The sequence below is a fragment of the Herpailurus yagouaroundi genome, unplaced genomic scaffold (assembly GCF_014898765.1).
Source record: "Herpailurus yagouaroundi ecotype Mexico unplaced genomic scaffold, PumYag 28, whole genome shotgun sequence".
In the NCBI taxonomy this organism is placed as follows: domain Eukaryota; kingdom Metazoa; phylum Chordata; class Mammalia; order Carnivora; family Felidae; genus Herpailurus; species Herpailurus yagouaroundi.
Genome location: NW_024412376.1, coordinates 44,237,638 through 44,256,894, shown reverse-complemented (window position 1 = coordinate 44,256,894; position 19,257 = coordinate 44,237,638). Strand labels below are relative to the sequence as shown.

Below are 19,257 nucleotides of genomic sequence, written 5' to 3'. Positions count from 1 at the left end.
GACTCATGCTCAACCAACTGAGCCACCCAGGCATCCCACAATTCACCCATTTAAAGTGTACAATCCAATGTGCATCCATCACCACAATTCTTTTGTTTGTTTGTTTCAAGTTTTTATTTAAATTCTAGTTAGTTTACATATAGTATAATATTGGTTTTAGGAGTAGAATTCAGTGATTCATCACTTACATGCAACACCCAATACTCATCTTAACAAGTGCCCTCCTTAATACCCACCACCCATCTAGCCCATCCCCCCCCCTTTCCCTCCACCAACCCTCAGTTTGTTCTCTATAGTTAACAGTCTCTTATGGTTTGGGGCGCCTGGGTGGCTCTGTCGGCTGAGGGTTCAGCTTTGGCTCGGGTCATGATCTCACGAACCATGAGCTCGAGCTCCATGTCAGGCTCTGTGCTGACAGCTCAGAGTCTGGAGCCTGTTTCAGATTCTGTGTCTCCCTCTCTCTATGCCCCTCCCCTGCTCATGCTTTGTTTCTCTCTCTCAAAAATAAATAATATTAAAAAGAATTTAAAAAAAAAATGAGTCTCTTGTGGTTTGCCAAATTACATAATTTCTGTTACAAGAAAGTTCACCATAAAGATGTTGAAGCTTTTAAAAAATAATCAAAATAAAAAACAATAATCCTCCATTATGCCTATATTTGCTTATATGGTTCATACAACTAAATTTATATAACTAAATAAAGAATAGGAGAATCCTTTATTTTTCTAAATGTTTATTTATTTTGAGAGGGAAAGAGAGAGGATGAGCAGGGGAGGGGACGAGAAGGGGGAGAGAGAATACCACTTCACACTTAGATCTGCTGACAGCACAGAGCCTACTGAAGGCCTCAAACACACCAGCTATGAGATCATGACCTGAACCAAAATCAAGAATCGTTCACTTAACTGACTGAGCCACCCAGGCACCCCAAGAATCTTTTATTGTGCAATATCCACTGCTCCTATCAAGATTTCTCCCAAGATGCAAAAAACACTACTACTCTCTCAGAAGCTATGTGGAAATTAATTTGCATTATACTTCAAATATTCAAAAAGTCTTTAGTTGTCAAATATTATTTAATTTTTAAAACAACAAAAGAGAGTTTGCATTATTTGAGTGCTTACTATGTGGCATGAAATATGAATCCATACTTTGCAAACTATCTTAATCATCTCAGGAATCCAATGAAAAAGGCATTTCCCTCCCTATTCTATGTATGAGGAACCTGAGGCTTCAGAGGTGCTAAATATGTTCCCAAGTTTCACACAGCTAATAAGTTGCAAAAATAAGAGATGTACAACCAGATCAGTCTAGTTTGCCAAATTGTAGTCTTTCAACATCACTTGGCCTAAAAATTATGAGATAACACTGAGTCATCTCCCAGGATCACCTGTATTGCCAATCTTCAAAACCACCATATAAAAGAATGATATCTAATTATAACTGAGTAACAACCAGAAAGAAATGAATGAATGAATGAATGAATGGATGGATGAATGAATGAATGAATGAATGAATAAGGGTGTTTTGATATCCATATAATCATATCAACACTGAAGTTTTACTAAAGGCAAGACAGTATTTTTTTTCGTATCACTTCCAATCCAAATGCACTCTCACATATATGAATGGACATGCAATCTTCCACACACAGACCAGTATAACTACCTGCCCACATACATGCAACACACAAAGTCATCCAAACTGTCACACCTAATACTCCGATTTCTAAGCCAAAAGTATTTTCTGTTATGCCAGGTCACAACGAAGTGAAAAGCTGCCTTAATACTGCAGGTATCAAGATATCAGATTTCTTTTCAAAGAAGGATTTTTAAAATAAGCTGAATAAATTTTTCATACAGTAATGTTTTTTAAAACTATTTGGTCTAGTAAGGCTACTTAACATATATTCTAGCAAAAATCGTACTGTGATTACCTCTGTTTTTGCTTTACCAATTTCAAACAGAAATAACTTGTTCAATCATTAGGCCAAACTGTCCTAAAAGCAAATGCCTATTAACAGGAGCACAGCCTGTGTGCATTCCCAAAACTCAATCACTATTCCCAACTTCCCTGCTATGGGAGCTTTCAGATTGGCCAGAGTTGACTCTCAGGGCTTCACTCACTGCTTAGTGGAAATATTTGTAAAAATATTTGTGCAATTAGGATAAACAGAGCTTTTATGAAAATACTGGCTTAGCTAAAAGTAATGACAGTTAAGATGTGCAAAAATGGCATTTTTAAATGTCCATTTATTCCCCCCTACTCTATAAGTTTATTATGATAAATGTTGCATCAGTTTGAAAGAATATATTCTGCAAAGAAAGTAGAAGGGCTGAGAAGTAGAATTCAGAGTCCTCGATATTAAGTCAGCTTTGCTTACTTTTTAAATAAATCAAATAAAAATAAATTGTGTTCTATAAACACAAAAAAATTTCAATAACAGAGTGCAAAATCAAAGGATGTATCCAAGTTAGTAAACTATTGCCTTAATTAGTAAAGAAAGATCTAATATATTGACGCAGTGGATGAACATGTGATCCAACAGATCTTATACTATTAACTAGATCATATCAGGAAAATTAAAATTGCTAAACCATTTATTCCCTTTTAAAAGGCACATAATACCAATGCCACTGATGCTATAGTTTCAAAGAACTGAATCTGTAATGGAAATCTCATTAAAATAAAAAACAAAAACTAGAAAACCTGCATGGGACATATGCTCTATCCAATTCTGGACAACTGATTTTGAAATGCAAAATATCAACCTTAATTAAAAAAAAAAAAAAAACAGCTCACACAGTAAAGAACTGAATCCAAGACGACTTACCTACTCTCTGTTATTAGAGCATGCCTTAAAAAAGAGAAGACATTTATCTAGCATTTTCCAACCTTGCGCAATCATGTATGAGTAAGGATAAAGCAGCCATTATAAAACTGAAGTGAAGAAGATATTTGGAGGGGCCCCTGGGTAGCTCCGTTGGTTAAGTGTCCGACTCTTGATTTTGGCTCAGGTCATAATCTCGCGGTTTTTGAGTTTGAGCACCACATTGGGGTCTGTGCTGACAGGGTGGAGCCTGCTTGGGATTCTCTCTCTCCCTGTCTCTCCACCCCTCCCCCACTCATATTTTCTCTCTCTCTCTCTCTCTCTCTCTCTCTCTCTCTCAAAATAAATAAACTGAAAAAAAGATATATAGAAGGATATAAATTTACATTGACTGAAAAAACAATGTATTTGGTATGTTGCAGATGTTTTTACACCGCTTAATCTCATTTAATCTTAACAACCACCCAAATAAAATAGGTATTGTGATTCTTATTTTTTAAAGTAAACAGAGAAAGAACAGAGAAAGTGCCCTATATCACAAAATAGAGAAGTAATAGTACCAAGATTGCAACTCTGATCTGACTACAAAACCTATGATTAAAGCAGCATGTGGCAAAGACAATCTAGAAACATATTCCTTCCTCTGGCGTAGGCCTCATCCTTCTGTCCCATTTTGAGTACAATATTTAAAACCCAGATTGCAGATTATGAAACAGCCTGGGTTTTTGCACCCCCCCCCAAAGCCAAGGTTAGAGAACTCTGCGTTCAATGGCGAGTACAATATGACTCTGGGGGAATAGCAGCAAGTTTCAAATAACTACAAATTCAGGTTAAATGGAGTTCAGTGAGTCATGATAATTCCATGCCACTGATAATCCTGATCTTAGTCAAGGGAATTTTCAAATTTGAATTCCATACTTGCCTTAGACAATTCTCTTTCAACACAAGGCAACTCTTCATACAAGGTAAGTATTTCAAAGCAGGGAACACCTCTCAGTGCCTTTCACTAATTTTCTACAGAGAAATAGTAAAATTTTTAAATAGATAAAGCTAACGCTCAACAACCAGATTTTACAAACTAGCTGAGAATAATTTTGAGGGTTTTTTTTTTTAATCCTTTTATTATCTTAAATGTGAAGCAGCTACCTAAAATGCTAAGGTAGATGAGTGAAGACAGATTTCTTTTCATTTCTCAGTTTGTTCTCATTCCTTGAAGTACCTTCCTTATCATACTTAACTTGAGCTTATCACCTTTGGGCCATGATAAGAGGTAAGTTATGAGTCTCCTGGATTCTCCCTAGTAAGTTACATTTCCTTTTTTCATGATCTCTAAGAGCACATGCTTATACCAGAAAATGGGGCTGCTAGGGTAGAATCAGTTTAAAAACTAATCTGCCTTGGACCCTTTCCTTCAGGAAAGCTAAAACAAATCCCTCCCCCCCCCCCACACACATACTATCTTTAAAGTAAATACAAGGGCCCCTGCATAAACAACAACAAATTGCACAAATGTTAACTAAACACCTATGTGTCAAGTACTTAGGCTTGAGGGGTATCAAGACAGATACTATCCTTGTGCTAGTGGAAGCTATCAAAGATTTATGGCAGCTCATAAGAAATATGCCATACTAAAATCAACAACACAAGAAACAACAGGTGTTGGCAAGGATGTGGAGAAAGAGGAGCCCTCTTGCACTGTTGGTGGGAAAGCAAACTGATGCAGCCACTCCGCAAAAGAGTATGGAGTTTTCCTCAATAAAAAGTTAAAAATATGTGATGAGCACCAGATGTTGTATGGAAGTGTTGAATCACTGAATTGTACACCTGAAACTAATATCTGTATGTTAATTAATTAGAATTTAAATTAACACTTTAAAAAAATTGGGGCGCTTGGGTTGCTCAGTTGGTTGAGTGTCCGACTTCGGCTCAAGGCATGATGTCATGCTCTGCGAGTTCGAGCCCTGCGTCGGGCTCTGTGCTGACAGCTCAGAGCCTGGAGCCTGCTTCGGATTCTGTGTCTGCCCCTCCCCTGCTCATGCTCTGTCTCTGTCTCAAAAAAAAAAAAATTTTTTTTTTTTTTAAATTGAAAGAAGATGTTACTTGTCAGAAGGAAAAAAAGTTAAAAATAGAACTACCTTACAATCCAGCTATACTATTAGTATCCAAGAAATACTATTAGGTAATTCCCCAAAGAATATAAAAATACTAATCAAAGGGATATATACACTCTGATATTTACAGCAGCATTATCTATAGCCAAGTTATGGAAATAGCCCAAATGTCCACTGACTGATGAATGGATAAAGAAGATATGGTGTGTATGTGTGTGTGTGTGTGCATATACATTATATGTATATGTATGTACACACACACACACACACACACACACACACACATACACACAGGAATATTACTCAGCCATAAAAAAGAATGAAATCTTGCCATCTGCAACTACCATGGATGGACGTAGAGGGTATTATGCTAAGTGAAATAAACGCAGGCAGAGAAAGACAAACACAGTATGATTTTACTCGTATGTGGAACTTAACAAAACAAATGAGCAAAGGGGGGGGGGAGAGACAGAGAGAGAGAGAGAGAGAGAGAGAGAGGCAAAGAAACAGACTCTTAACTATACTCTTAACTACAGAGAACAAACTGATGGTTACCAGAGGGAGGTGGGTGAGGGATGGGTTAAATAGGTGATAAGGAACAAGGAGTGCACTTGTTGTGATGAGCACCAGGTGATGTATGGAAGTGTTGAATCACTTCACTGTACAGCTTAAACATTACACTGTATGTTAACCAGAATTTAAATAAAAACTAAAAAAAATATATTCCATAAAATTACTAAATAAATGGCAGAAGGGTAAGTTTAGTGCATAAAAATATATATACAATTATTAAGTAGGTTACAAATTTGGCTCCATGGTTCCTGGCAGCCAAAGCAAAGTGGGTATCATTACTGGTGGTGACATGGTATAGAGGCTCTTCTACTTATAAACAGATCAGTTTCCAAAGAGCTATCATAAGTCCATTTAATGACATATGCAAATTTTTAACTACAAAAGCAACTGCTGGGGCGCCTGGGTGGCGCAGTCGGTTAAGCGTCCGACTTCAGCCAGGTCACGATCTCGCGGTCCCTGAGTTCGAGCCCCGCATCAGGCTCTGGGCTGATGGCTCGGAGCCTGGAGCCTGTTTCCGATTCTGTGTCTCCCTCTCTCTCTGCCCCTCCCCCGTTCATGCTCTGTCTCTCTCTGTCCCAAAAATAAATAAAAACGAAGAAAAAAAAAATTTAAAAAAAAAAAAAAGAAAGAAAAAAAAAAGCAACTGCTAATATCATCTACTGGTGACTAACAGAGTTGCCATACTTTGTCCCCCAATCACTGCTCCCTCACAACTGGTAGGTTTTTCATATCTACCAAAGTCCCTATGCTGAAGGGTCTGGAGCAGAAGAACCTGTGTGTATGTGTATAGTAACAACCCAAATGCCTTCCTGAATTCAGATCTGAAGGAAATTTTTACTCTGGATCTGTATTAAAAGGCCACTTTGAGATATAGTGGACTACATCCTTGACAATGTTCCTAACAGAATTACAATAATAACATTTCTTATTTCCTAGATGTCTCAATGTAGGCCTATGGATTACCACTAAAGAGAACTTCTATAAAAGCAATTTTATAAAATAATGTAGCCAAAATATAATATTTATAATAGCTAAAGAAATGCATGTCTTTCAAGCGGCTCCTAATTAGAAAGAAAGAAAGAAAGAAAGAAAGAAAGAAAGAAAGAAGAGAAAAGGAAAGAAAAGAGGAAATTCAACTCTTGCAGGAACAGTCTAAAGATCTAAGAATGAGCTTTTAAGACCACTGGCATCACACTCATTGCTTACACAAGTTTTGTGTGTAACACCACTTTACTGTAATTCATAAAATAGGGAAATAAAGCTTTCAGATTAAGTTTTGAGGTTTTAGTAATTATATCTAAAATAAGTATAGTAGTTAGTGGACAATGAAAACAGATACAATTCTTTTGAAAGGGGCTATTTATTTTTCTCATGAATCTCAAAGAAACTGCAATTAGAGGAATAAGTCAAAGGCCACAGTTATTATTGTATAGGGCATGTGTAAAAAGAGACACACTATGTAAACAACATATATTGATTGGCTAGATTCACTACAATTAAGTGAGATGAGAGAAAAAGCAAAAATAGGACCTTGAAGGATAATATACTCTGCCTGAAAAACTTGATTTACTCTAAACACACTACTACTAAATAATCAGAGTACCTTTTCCTCAACTTCAGAGGAGTTTACTGAATCTAAATACTTAGGTTACCTCATACAAAACTGAAATTCAGTTAAGTTAAAGAATATAAGATTATTTTAACAGGGATTCTTTTTTTAAAAAATTAGAGTAAAATAATACTTTTTAGTCTAAACATTTTACAGGATTAGAATCTGTATTTTCAAAGTTGCTTTCTAAATACAGATAAAATGGATACATAAGATATGAAAATTGTTATCGGTTAGAAGCTTCTGTTATAATTATTTTATTGATTTCTGTTATAAAATTGGAAATGTATTCCTACGTAAAAAATATTAAGGTACTCATTATTATGAAATCTCATTTGTTTTGCACCAAGTACACAGTCTTAGAGAAGCAGGGAAACAAAAGTTGCCAGCATTTTATAATTGTCTCATATGAGCTCAACATGCCAGTCAAATCCTATGAAAATTTGTTACCCTGAGTGGTGGGGCAAAAGATAGATAGTATATTATATATTTTCTTTTTTAGAACGAGACAACTTTTAGTGCAGTTTTGATTCACAGCAAAACTGAGAGGAATGTCCGAGATTTCTCATACATCTCCTGCCCCTACCACCACATGCAGAGCCTCCCTCGTTACCAACATTAGGGTTCACTCTTGGTGTTGTACATTCTACGGGTTTGGACAAATGTGTAATGAAATGTATCCATCATTATAGTATCTTACAGAGTATTTTCACTGTCCTAAAAATCCTCTGTGCTCTGCCTATCCATCTCTCCCACCACTCCCAACTCCTAGCAACCTCTAAGCCTCTCACTATCTCCATAGTTTTGCCTTTTTGAGAATGTCACAGTTGAAATTGTACAAATAATTCCACATTGTTGGAATTTTACAAATAGCCTTTTCAGATTGGCTTCTTTCAGTTAGTAATATGCACGTCAGGCTCCTCCACGTCTTTTCATGGCTTGATGGATCATTTCTTTTTAGCACTGAGTAACATTCTGGATGTGCCACAGTTTATTAATCTATTCACCTAGTGAAGGATGCCCTGGTTGCCTCCAAGTTTTCACAATAATTAATAAAGCTCCATAAACATCCATGTGCAGAATTCTATATGGATATAAGTTTTCAGCTCCTTTAAGTAAATACCAAGGAGCACTACTACCTAGTCATATGGTTGGTTGAGAGCATGTTTACTTACATAAGAAACCACCAAACTGTCTTCCAAAGTGACTGTGCCATTTTGTATCTTCACTAGCAATGAATGAGAACCCATGTTGCTCCATATCCTTGCCAGCACTGGACACTGTAAGTGTTCCAGATTTTGGCTATTCTAATAGGTGTGCAGTGGTATGTTGTTTTACTTAATTTGCATTTTCCTGAAGACATGATGGGAAGCATATTTTCATATGCGAAAATATGCTTATTTGCCATCTGCACATCTTCTTTGGTGAGGTGTCTGTTAAAGTCTTTGGCCTACAGTTTGCTTTCTTATTGTTGAGTTTTAAAAGTATCTTGTATATTTTGGATAACAGTCCTTTATCAGATGTCTTTTGCAAATATTTTCTCCCAGCCTGTAGCTTGTCTTTTCATTCTGCTGATACCAGGTATTTTCAACCCGAAAATATCTGTTGCCATGTGAAATTTTTTTGGTGGCAAAGAATGGGAATCTATGGAATATATAAGACCCAGAGTAAGAACTTTTATTCTTCATTATCAAATAAAAGTAACAGAAAATTTACACAGCTACTTAGTAAAAACATATTAACTTGGAATGAGATAAAAGACCTCAGGCTCAGGGCATCTGGGTGGCTCAGCTGGTAAAGTGTCCGATTTCGGCCCAGGTCACAATCCCATGCTTTGTGGGTTCGAGCCCCACATTGGGCTCTGTGCTGACAGCTCAGAGTCTGGAGCCTGTTTTGGATTCTGTGTCTCCCTCTCTCTCTCTGCCCCTCCCCTGCTTGTACTCTGTCTCTCTGTCTCCCAAAAATAAGTGAACATTAAAAAAAAAGACCTGAGGCTCAATAAAAATTGAGCTTACATATTATCTGGACAATTTCCCTACTACTGCCTCAAAGTTATGGTACCACTTAGTCTGACTCTAGATCTTGTTCTCATCAGAGTTCCTGGAGGGTCTCCTCTGCCTAGTGCCTCTGTCCTACTTAGTCAAGCACCAAAGATCAAGGCTAGCTGTGGACTATTCAATTAGAAAATTATCGTTCTAAGCTAATTTACAAACGAGACAACTTGTTCTGAAAATGGTGCTGAGATTACTGAACCACTGTTTCTGTTTTCTACCACCAAAAATTGCAAACACAGGAGGGAAGACTATCCACCCCACCCTTCAAGCCTACAGACCCTTGAATGATGATTTTTCTTAACTGCCTTATGAAGATAAAATGGCCAGAGAAGAAAGAATCAATTGGCTTATATTCCAATAGTTTCCACTCCAATATTCTCTCTCACTCTTTTATTCAGAGGCTTGGAGATGGTTTTTTTTTTTCCTTTTTCCTTAGAAATCTTATCCTCCAAATTACATTGTTTAAAGCTTTTTATAAAATCATTAAGCAAAAGCAACCAGCAAAAAGAAAAGCAAGTATTTGTAACTGCTTATGCCAAAAGCATTAGCATTACAGAATCAACCAATTTTCAATAGAATATATCAAGAAAGGGGGCGCCTGGGTGGCTCGGTTGGTTAAGTGGCCGGCTTCGGCTCAGGTCATGATCTCGCTGTCCGTGAGTTCGAGCCCCGCGTCGGGCTCTGTGCTGACAGCTCAGAGCCTGGAGCCTACTTCAGATTCTGTGTCTCCCTCTCTCTGACCCTCCCCCGTTCATGCTCTGTCTCTCTCTGTCTCAAAAATAAACGTTAAAAAAATTAAAAAAAAAAAAAGAATATATCAAGAAAGTAAATACATTTCAAAATTCTATAGTCAATCTATCCCGTCACTCATTTCCTTGGCTCCACACTTCAATTTTTCTGAAAAAAATTTAAAGAAATATTTTGGTAACTTAAAATCTAATGTGATGTTAAGCAAAAGATGGAAGGAATATGTATTGCATGTTGATTCCCAGCTATACCACTGCCTTGCCGTATAACATCAGGCAGTTCACTCTGCATCTCGCAGTGGGATTGCACTTTATTAGAAGTTGTTAACTCGTGGTCCTTTCACCACATCCAGACTGTGGACATACCTTGTTTGCCCAGCATATTTTAAAAATTTTTTTTTTTTTTTTCAACGTTTATTTATTTTTGGGACAGAGAGAGACAGAGCATGAACGGGGAGGGGCAGAGAGAGAGGGAGACACAGAATCAGAAACAGGCTCCAGGCTCTGAGCCATCAGCCCAGAGCCTGACGCGGGGCTCGAACTCCCGGACCGCGAGATCGCAACCTGGCTGAAGTCGGACGCTTAACCGACTGCGCCACCCAGGCGCCCCTGCCCAGCATATTTTAAAACTTGGGAAATTTCCACATTTTAAAAGTTGGGAAATTTCACATTCATATCCAGATTTCTCTTAAAAAATGTTAGGACTGACAACACCAGGCCTACACTCCCATGGGGCAATACAGGCTGAAACTGAATAGAAACTGCCCCCCTGGCATAAAGGCATGGAACCTTGCTGTTACATTACCTGCCTGTGTAGCATCTAAGCTTTTGATGAAATACACTACCTCTGAAGTTTCTTTCAGCTCTAACATGTAGAATGAGCCACATAGCAAAAGGTCCTTTTAACTTAAGTCTCAACTTTACTTGAATATAGGGATAATAACATCTGATCACCACTTGTGCTTTGGAGACAAAATGAAACAGTGAGTAGTGACTGCTTAGCCCAGTGACATAAATGTTGAGAGTGCTTTCATAAATAGTAGAGGTTACAAACCCAAGTAACAGTGAACGAGAGGACTCAAAAACAGTACTATGATGGTCAATCCAATCTACATCAAAACTGACATGCTGATTCTTCTCTTCCTAACACAACACTGATCCATTAAAAATCTGCTACTTGCCTCTAATTTTTAGAGATTAAGTCTTCATTCACTATGTATAAAATAAGAGGCTGAGAAAAAAAATGAAGGTCCTGAATGGGCTGACCTCAAGATATACTTTAAAATTATGATAAAACTTTTCAGCATGCAGTTTTCAGCAAAATCTGCTGTAGATCTTTCTATTCTAATCATGACCATTCTTAGTTGCCAAGAATAAAGAAAGATGCATTCAAAAGTTTCTACAGGGAAAGGGGGCTTACTAAAAAGTTAGCCCAGGAATCCAGGAAAAAGTAAACAACTAGGGACCAGAGAGGTCAGTAAATGAAGAACACTGGGAGCACCAGCCATTCATTCAGCTCTATTTTTCTCTCCCCTGGTCAGTCTGATTCTGTGCCTGCATCCACTCTATTTGTTCTACACCATCCTACCTCCTCCCATTATCTTAGAGTCTATAGCCTTCTAACTTTGAAACTTGAAACGCACATGGCCCTTCACCTTACCACCCTCTCCATATCGCTATCTCACTGTATCAAGTCTGGCTAACTTGCCTGTTTCTTGTGAGTCATATTTCTGAGAAAGGCAAAAAAAATAAAAATAAAAATAAAACTACCAGGGGTGCCTGGGTGGCTCAGTGGGTTAAGCGTCTGACTTCAGCTCAGGTCACCATCTCGTGGTCCGTGTGTTTGAGCCCCAGGTCGGGCTCTGTGCTGACAGCTCGGAGCCTGGAGCCTGTTTTGGATTCTAGGTCTCCCTCTCTCTCTCAAAAATAAATAAACATTTAAAACTAACTTTTTTAAATAAAAAATAAATAAAACTACCATACAATCCTACAATCCCACTTCTGGGTATACACCCAAAAGAACTGAAAGCAGGGTCTCAAAGAGATATTTATGTTTGCACATTCATATTCATAACAGCATTATTCAAACCTCTTGTGGAAGGTCCATCAACAGATGAATCGATAAACATAATGTGGAATGTTATTTAGCCTTAAAAAGGGAAGATATCCAGTCACATGCTACAACACAGATGAACCTTGAGGACACTGTGCTCAGTGAAACAAGGCAGTCACAAAAGGATAAATACTATGAGCCCACTTATATGAGGTATTAAAAGAGTAACCAAATTCATCGGAAAAGAAAGTAGAATGGTGGTTATCAGGGGTTGAGGTGAGGGAAAATGAGGAGGAGTTGTTTCATGGATATAGATTTTCAGTGTTGCAAGATGAAGTGATTCCGAATATGTGTTGTGCAACAATGTGAATCTACTTAACACTATTGAACTGTACACTTAAAAGTGTTAAAATGGTAAATTTTAAGTTACATGTTTTTTATCACAATTATAAAAAATATTTTTTTGAATTTTTGAGAGAAAGAATCAGATCTGCCCAGATAATCTTCTTTTAAGAAAACTACACAAGCAGGGATCAGTGGCAAGCCTAGGGACTGACTGCTGGTATACTCATTTGACAACTTTTTATTAAACGCCTACTGTTTAATTAAAAAACTGTGCTAAGTTCTCAGCCAGGTGCCTACCCCTTCCCTGTTCAGCTGGCCGTACTCAGTAGGCTTTCCTTATTTAAATAAAAAGGGTTGATAATCGGTATCTCTAAAACCATGGGCATTTTCACTTTTGTAAGTAAAGTGCATATTTTTATTGCATTGTACCCTGCTATATAGTTAAATAAAGGGTTTTTAATTTTGTTTTTTGTTTTCTTTGTCCCTGGCTGTTCCTACTGTCACTCTGCCTAAAAGAAACAGTGCAGTTCTTCCGTAAGTGCTGCAAAAGAGCACTTGAAAAAGGCGACTCTAGGGCACAATGCTCTTAAAAGAAACCTCATCAACTTCAAAGTTAAGTACGCATCAGCACTACAAAACCTTCCAATTCAAAGCATTACGAAACAAAACAAGAATCCCCTTCAGAATCTTCTTACTTGGTCCAAATATGAGAGTAGGAAAAGTTGGAATTCCTGGTATTAAATAATTTCATTGGTCTCAGATCTATAAATGTAGAAACTATTACTCCAAACAGTGATTAAACTAAACTACTTGCAGAAGCTGCTTACTACAGAATTGCATTAAATAAATTGCCTATGAAAACATGCAACACAGGCTTAGGCAGGAAGGGTTTCATTCCCTATCTAAGTGGGTACTCCTGCCCATTCTCAGCTTCTGTGACATTGTCTCTCAATTTTCTTCTCATCACTGGCAGTTCCTTTCAGCTTTTTCTCACTGAATAATCTTTTTTCTCCCCAGTCCTTGAGTGTTAGCATTTCCACAGTTCCAGCCCTGGCACTCTTCTTTTCCACTGCACACACTCCCTGAATGAATCGGAACTCGCACCGAAGCTTCTTACTTGCATGTTGGTAATTTTCAAGTCTACACCTCTAACCTAGACTTCTTTCTTCAGGTTTGGATCCATGTATCTGGCTACCCCTTGAAAAGCCCTCTGTCAGAAAAAAATACCAGAAGTCAGTGACAAAAACTAATCTCATTAGCTTAACCTTTCTCACCATCCTCGATGTTCCTTAACTCTGCATTCCATTGCTGATTAATGATAAAAATCCACCAGTTGCCAAACATGAGAAGAATTCTAGTTGCCCTCTTCTACCTATTTGAAGCCCCTACCCATACATACTCCCTGTACACCCTAGGTAACAATCAGTCACAAGCCTTTTTGAATCTACTTCAAATGCACCCCTTTCTTTTGAACCCAATTGTCATGGCCTTGGTTAAATCCTCCTAATTTTCAACTGGATACCACCTAGCCGGTCTTCACGTTGCTCCAGCCCCAGCCATCCCACGATTAAACTTTATCAATATCTCCTCATTTAAAGTCCAAACTCCCTAGAAGTCTATGAAAGTAAGCATAACCTGATTTTTGCCTACGTATTCTCACTGTAACAACTACACATCACTCCCCGCATGAACATTCACTCCTTATGTGCAGAGGCCATATTACCATTACCATCACAATAAATGTGTTGAATGACAAGTACTTCTCCAGTCTTTCTTGCCATTGCTTCATACCTACCCAGCTTCCAGAAGTACTAAATTACTTGCAGTTCTGCCATTATGCCATGCCTTCCTGCTTCTGTACTTTTAGGTACACTGTACCCCTTTCAAAATGCCTCACTTTATTCTCACCTGAGTGGGCTTTATGTTGATCCTTAAGATTCAGTTGAACTATCACCACTTTTAGAAAAACTTTTTTCTTAACTTTTTAAAGTTTATTTATTCTGAGAGAGAGAGAGAGACGGTGAAAGGGAGAGAGAAAGAGAGCGCACGAACAGAGGAGGGACAGAGAGAGGAGAAAGAGAAGCCCAAGCAGGCTCTGCACTGATGAGGGGCTCAATCTCATGAACCTGTGAGATCATGACCAGAACTGAGATCCAGAGCCGGGACGCCTGACTGACAGAGCCACCCAGGCACCCTAGAAAAACTTTTTAATCGGTTGCTCCTAATATTCCATTGTGTTTCCACAGCACCATATGTCTTTACTAGACTATATTGTAATTGTAGATTTACTTGCCTGTCTTTTCCACCAAACTATGAGGTGCATACGGACAGGAACAGTGACTATCTTTACTGTATTCCCAGTACCTAATACAGTTCCTGGCACTTAGCAGGCCCTAAATAAATACCTAATAAATACAGTATGAATTTGTCTTGTAATAGGAATCCCAGATTACATCTCTACATTGACACAGTCTAGGTTTGTGATCAAACAAAAAACAAGAGATACAAGAATATTTCTCTCTTAAAATATATATATATAATATTCCACTATGTAACATTTTAGATTCAAAAGGAAATACATCCTAAATGCATAGTCATCTCAACTCCATTTTGGAAATAAGTAATGTATATAATCGTGAATAACTCTCTTCAAATTGTGTGTTACTTTTAGAGAGGGAAAAAAAAGGATAACATTTCTGGCCTAAAAATTATGTGTATCACAACAAAATACTCCATACTCATTTCAGAGATGTCCCAGTGTCAGTTATAAAAACTAATTTTTAAAAATATTTTCTTTTAAATTAGCTAAATTTCAGTAAAAATATTTTTCCAAAGGCTCAATAAATTAAACACTGTCCTATCAAACAAATTTATGTTTATAAGTACTGCCTAAATCATTCCATTTTATATCAAGTTGTTTAAAACAGGCCCCTCATCAGAAAGTAAATATAAGTAGATTTTAAGATCGATGGATAGAGCCAGAGACTCTGTCTGCATCTTCTTACTCCACCACACACATTAACAAAACTCAAATTATAATCATAAATGTTATGTTAACAGAAGAGTTGACTTTTTAGCCACTTTTGTCAAAGTACCAAATATGGACTCCCATAGCCATGCTACTGATTCAAGACCCATGGAAGAGAGCCAAAAGGCTTATCCACAAGGAAGAAAAGAAAAATATCATTACAGCTCTCTTAACATCGAAGACTTGTTTCAAGCTTCTTCTTTAAAAAAAAAAAAATCATTTGGTAACAGCTTTATTATCTGAAGACAAAAACAGGGCTTAAAATTCACTTAAGTGCTCAATCTTGTACTCCATTAATATTCTATCCTTTTGCGGTCACAAATTTTAGAAGCAAAACGCTAACAATGAATCAAAGGACAACTTTCACATATGCTGAAAATATCTGCTTCAGTTAACAAGTTGTTTTTTTACAAAACTGTATAGAAATAATTTTGAAAACAGTTTCAAACATAGAGGAGGCAAACCACAAGAGACTCTTAAATACAGAGAGCAAACTGAGGGTCAGTGGGGGGCCAGAGAGGAGGGGAAAATGGGTGATGGGCATTGAGGAGGGCACTTGTTGGGATGAGCACTGGGTGTTGTATGTAACTGATGAGTCATGGGAATCTACTCCCGAAACCAAGAGCACACTGTATATACTGTATGTTAGCTAACTTGATAATAAATTACATTTAAATAAATAAATACCACAGAGTAACTCATTTAAAAAAATAAATAATTTTGAAAGTTGTCATTCTATGTCTAATAAATCAGTTTAGTATCATATTTAAGTACAAAAATTTTTTTCAATTTTTTTAATGTTTATTTATTTTTGAGAGAGAGAGAGAGACAGAGCCCAAGCAGGGGACGAGCAGAGAGAGAGGGAGACATAGAATCAGAAGCAGGCTCCAGGCTCTGAGCTGTCAGCACGGAGCCCGACACAGGGCTCAAACTCATGAACCGTGAGATCATGACATGAGCCAAAGTCAGATACTTAACCGACTGAGCCACCCAAGCACCCCTAAGAAAAAAATTTCCATAATAGTTTTTAGAAAGAGAAATAACTTGTTAGCAAATTGAAAAAGACTTTAATTTTTCTTGAATTTTAGCTGGAGATGCTTTCTACAAAGTTAAAATGGTCACATGTAAGACATAGTGCTCTTTGGTTTCTCGCTCTAAATGACAAAAAATTTCCAGCTATTTATTTTTCCTTCTGAGAGCAAAGGAAAAAAAACAGCATTAAACCAAAACATAACGCTAAAATGCAAATGATTTAAAAATTTTAAAAGCAACTGTATCTTTATTTGAAAACTTCTCTTGAATAACTTCCTTAATAACATGATGAACATGACTTCCTATATAAAAGTTAACACAACTGAGATGAAGTGTTTTGAGAAGATAATGCCATAAAGACTCTGAAATGCTAAGTCCTCACTCCTTTACAGAAGTAGTCTTGTGTGGAAGCAATAAATCACAGACATCTCATAAATGTTCTTATGTCTTTGGTTCCCAATTTCTGAAGGATGGACAATTTTAAAAACACAAAAGTAGAATGAGCAGCACAAATGAATTCAACTTTGGCGTCAAAAATGTTCTATTTGGCCAAACTTAGTTTTAGTATCTTGTAACCATTAAGCAGAAAGTTTAAACCTTATTTCCATTTTAAGTCCCTCCTCAGGTATAGAGATTGAAATATGCATTCAAGATTAGTAAAGGAAAGGCCTGATCTCTTTGTAGAGGTTTTTCAACAGAGGTTACAAAGATCAGGATAGAACAGCATGCTTTGTAACTAAAATGAAAGAAAACATATGATAGCAAAAGAATAATTTTTTGATAAATAGAGTAGCCATTAGCTTTTCTTACCCTGAACTACATTTTTGTAAAAGTTACTACTTCAAATCAATAATAAAATGACAGAAAATAGGTTTTTAGAGTGTTTCAAGTAAACAAATCCATAATTTCTAGTAAAAAAGGAAAACCTATTAAACACTCCAATACACACTACACCCTCCCGTGGGCAAGCCTCCATGGAAAAATATAAAACGATTTAGTTGGGTTTTCCACTCAGTTAAATCAGTCCTATTACTAATGAAACGATGGCTCTAAAAACCTCATAAAAGTTAACACCATTTTAATCACTTGTCTTAGCATCTGAGTTGGAAGAGTTTTTTAGAAATAACAATTTAGATCCTATAGAGTAGAAATAAAATCATAATCTGCTTATCTTCCCTTAAAAAACAAAGTGATAATAGATTATTTCTTTAACTTAGAAAAACAGGTAAATAAAGTAAATCACATGTAAAGATATATAATTAAAAGATAAAGTATACTTTATATCATGAGCTGCAAAGGCGGTACTAATATTTTAAAGCAAAATACAAAAATTATGGTTCCTTAGTGAGAACTGTGGCAGAAAAGCAGTATGTTCATTAAGTTTTTCAGGAAAACAACTTACATTATCACCTGGTAATATTTAGTATTACTGGCCTCATGAGGCCGTGTGGTCACTACACAGAAATATAAACACACTTGGAATAAAATTAAGAGACTACCTAAAAGAGCCCTTATTCTATATGGCTAATGTTTCAGTACTTAAATGATAGAATAGAAGCAAAACTAGATTAAAAGTATCTGCAATGGTCCAAATATCATTTAAGTTTCTCTAATTTACAACAGAATACAATATATATATTTAATACATAAAGCTAGAAATCATGTATGAGGATGTACATTTCCCAAAATGCATGAAAGAATTTTTGAATAAATATACTCAAAGAAAAATAAGTTACAACTAAGACTACTTAAGGGCTTAACAACTAGACAGAAACCATCAATTAAAGGACAACAGTGACATCTAGTGGACATTTCAAATATAGGCCACACACATTTTGGATGAAAACATTTTGTGTGTCACATATTTCAACCTGCCTGAGGACTTACGGGACAAATCTTTAATTTTAAAACAGAACAAGCCAGCTATGATACAAAAAGGCTTATAAATATGAGTGACCCAATCATGTGATAAATACAAAATGTTTAAGTATAAGAAGTACATATCTCGCATCTTTAAAGTACTTTGAACACTGATTAAACATATCATATATGACTAAAAGAAGGGCTAGCAAAAGGTCCAATGTAATTACGATAATAAAAAGAATTTAAAATATTCTGAACGAAAAAGCACTGGGGTGAATGAAGAAACTAACAAAGTTTATACTTTGTTTATACTGGTTTATACTTTTGGTTTAGGGGCTCTTGGGTGACTCAGCTGGTTAAGTGTCTAACTTCAGCTCAGGTCATGATCTCACAGTTTATGAGATTGAGCCCCGTGTCAGGCTCTGTGTTGACAGCTTGGAGTCTGGATGGAGCCTGCTTTGGGTTCTGTGTCTCCCTCTCTCTCTGCCCCTCCCCTGCTTGCATTCTGTCTCTTTCTCTCTCAAAAATAAATAAAAACATTAAAAAAAAAAAAAGTAAATGAACATTAATAAGACCAGGTGGCCATCTCAAAAAGCAACAAACTTAACTCAAAGAAGGATGAAAAAACAAAACAAAACAAAAAACCAAAATACCTGTGGATGAAAATGTTCTTACTTATTCTTATTTGTCAATACATAAACAAATTTTACAAGAGAACAACACCACATTCATTGAGTAAATAATGAAAATATATGTGATTTTTATTAAGTATTTTATTACTAACTCAGGGAAGAAATATAAATGTAGAGGCAGATCTTATAAACACTAAGTCAAATAAGAGTCCAGGCCACAAATTAGCCAGAAGTCTTTCAAACATCACAGGTGCTTCCAGATCTCTCAGAACTACCTAATTTAAAAGATTTTAATGATTATTTGAGCTCAAAGATTTCCTGACAAGGAAAAAATGCAAAGGGCCAGAACTTTATAAATACAAAGTTCAAACTCATTCAAAG

At 36.6% G+C, this 19,257-nt stretch overlaps 1 protein-coding gene across 5 annotated transcripts in view; it reads right to left on the bottom strand.

Moving 5' to 3' along the window:
- Nucleotides 1–19,257, bottom strand: part of ANAPC10 (anaphase promoting complex subunit 10) — a 106,682-nt gene that overhangs the window by 35,350 nt on the left and 52,075 nt on the right. The window lies entirely within an intron of this gene.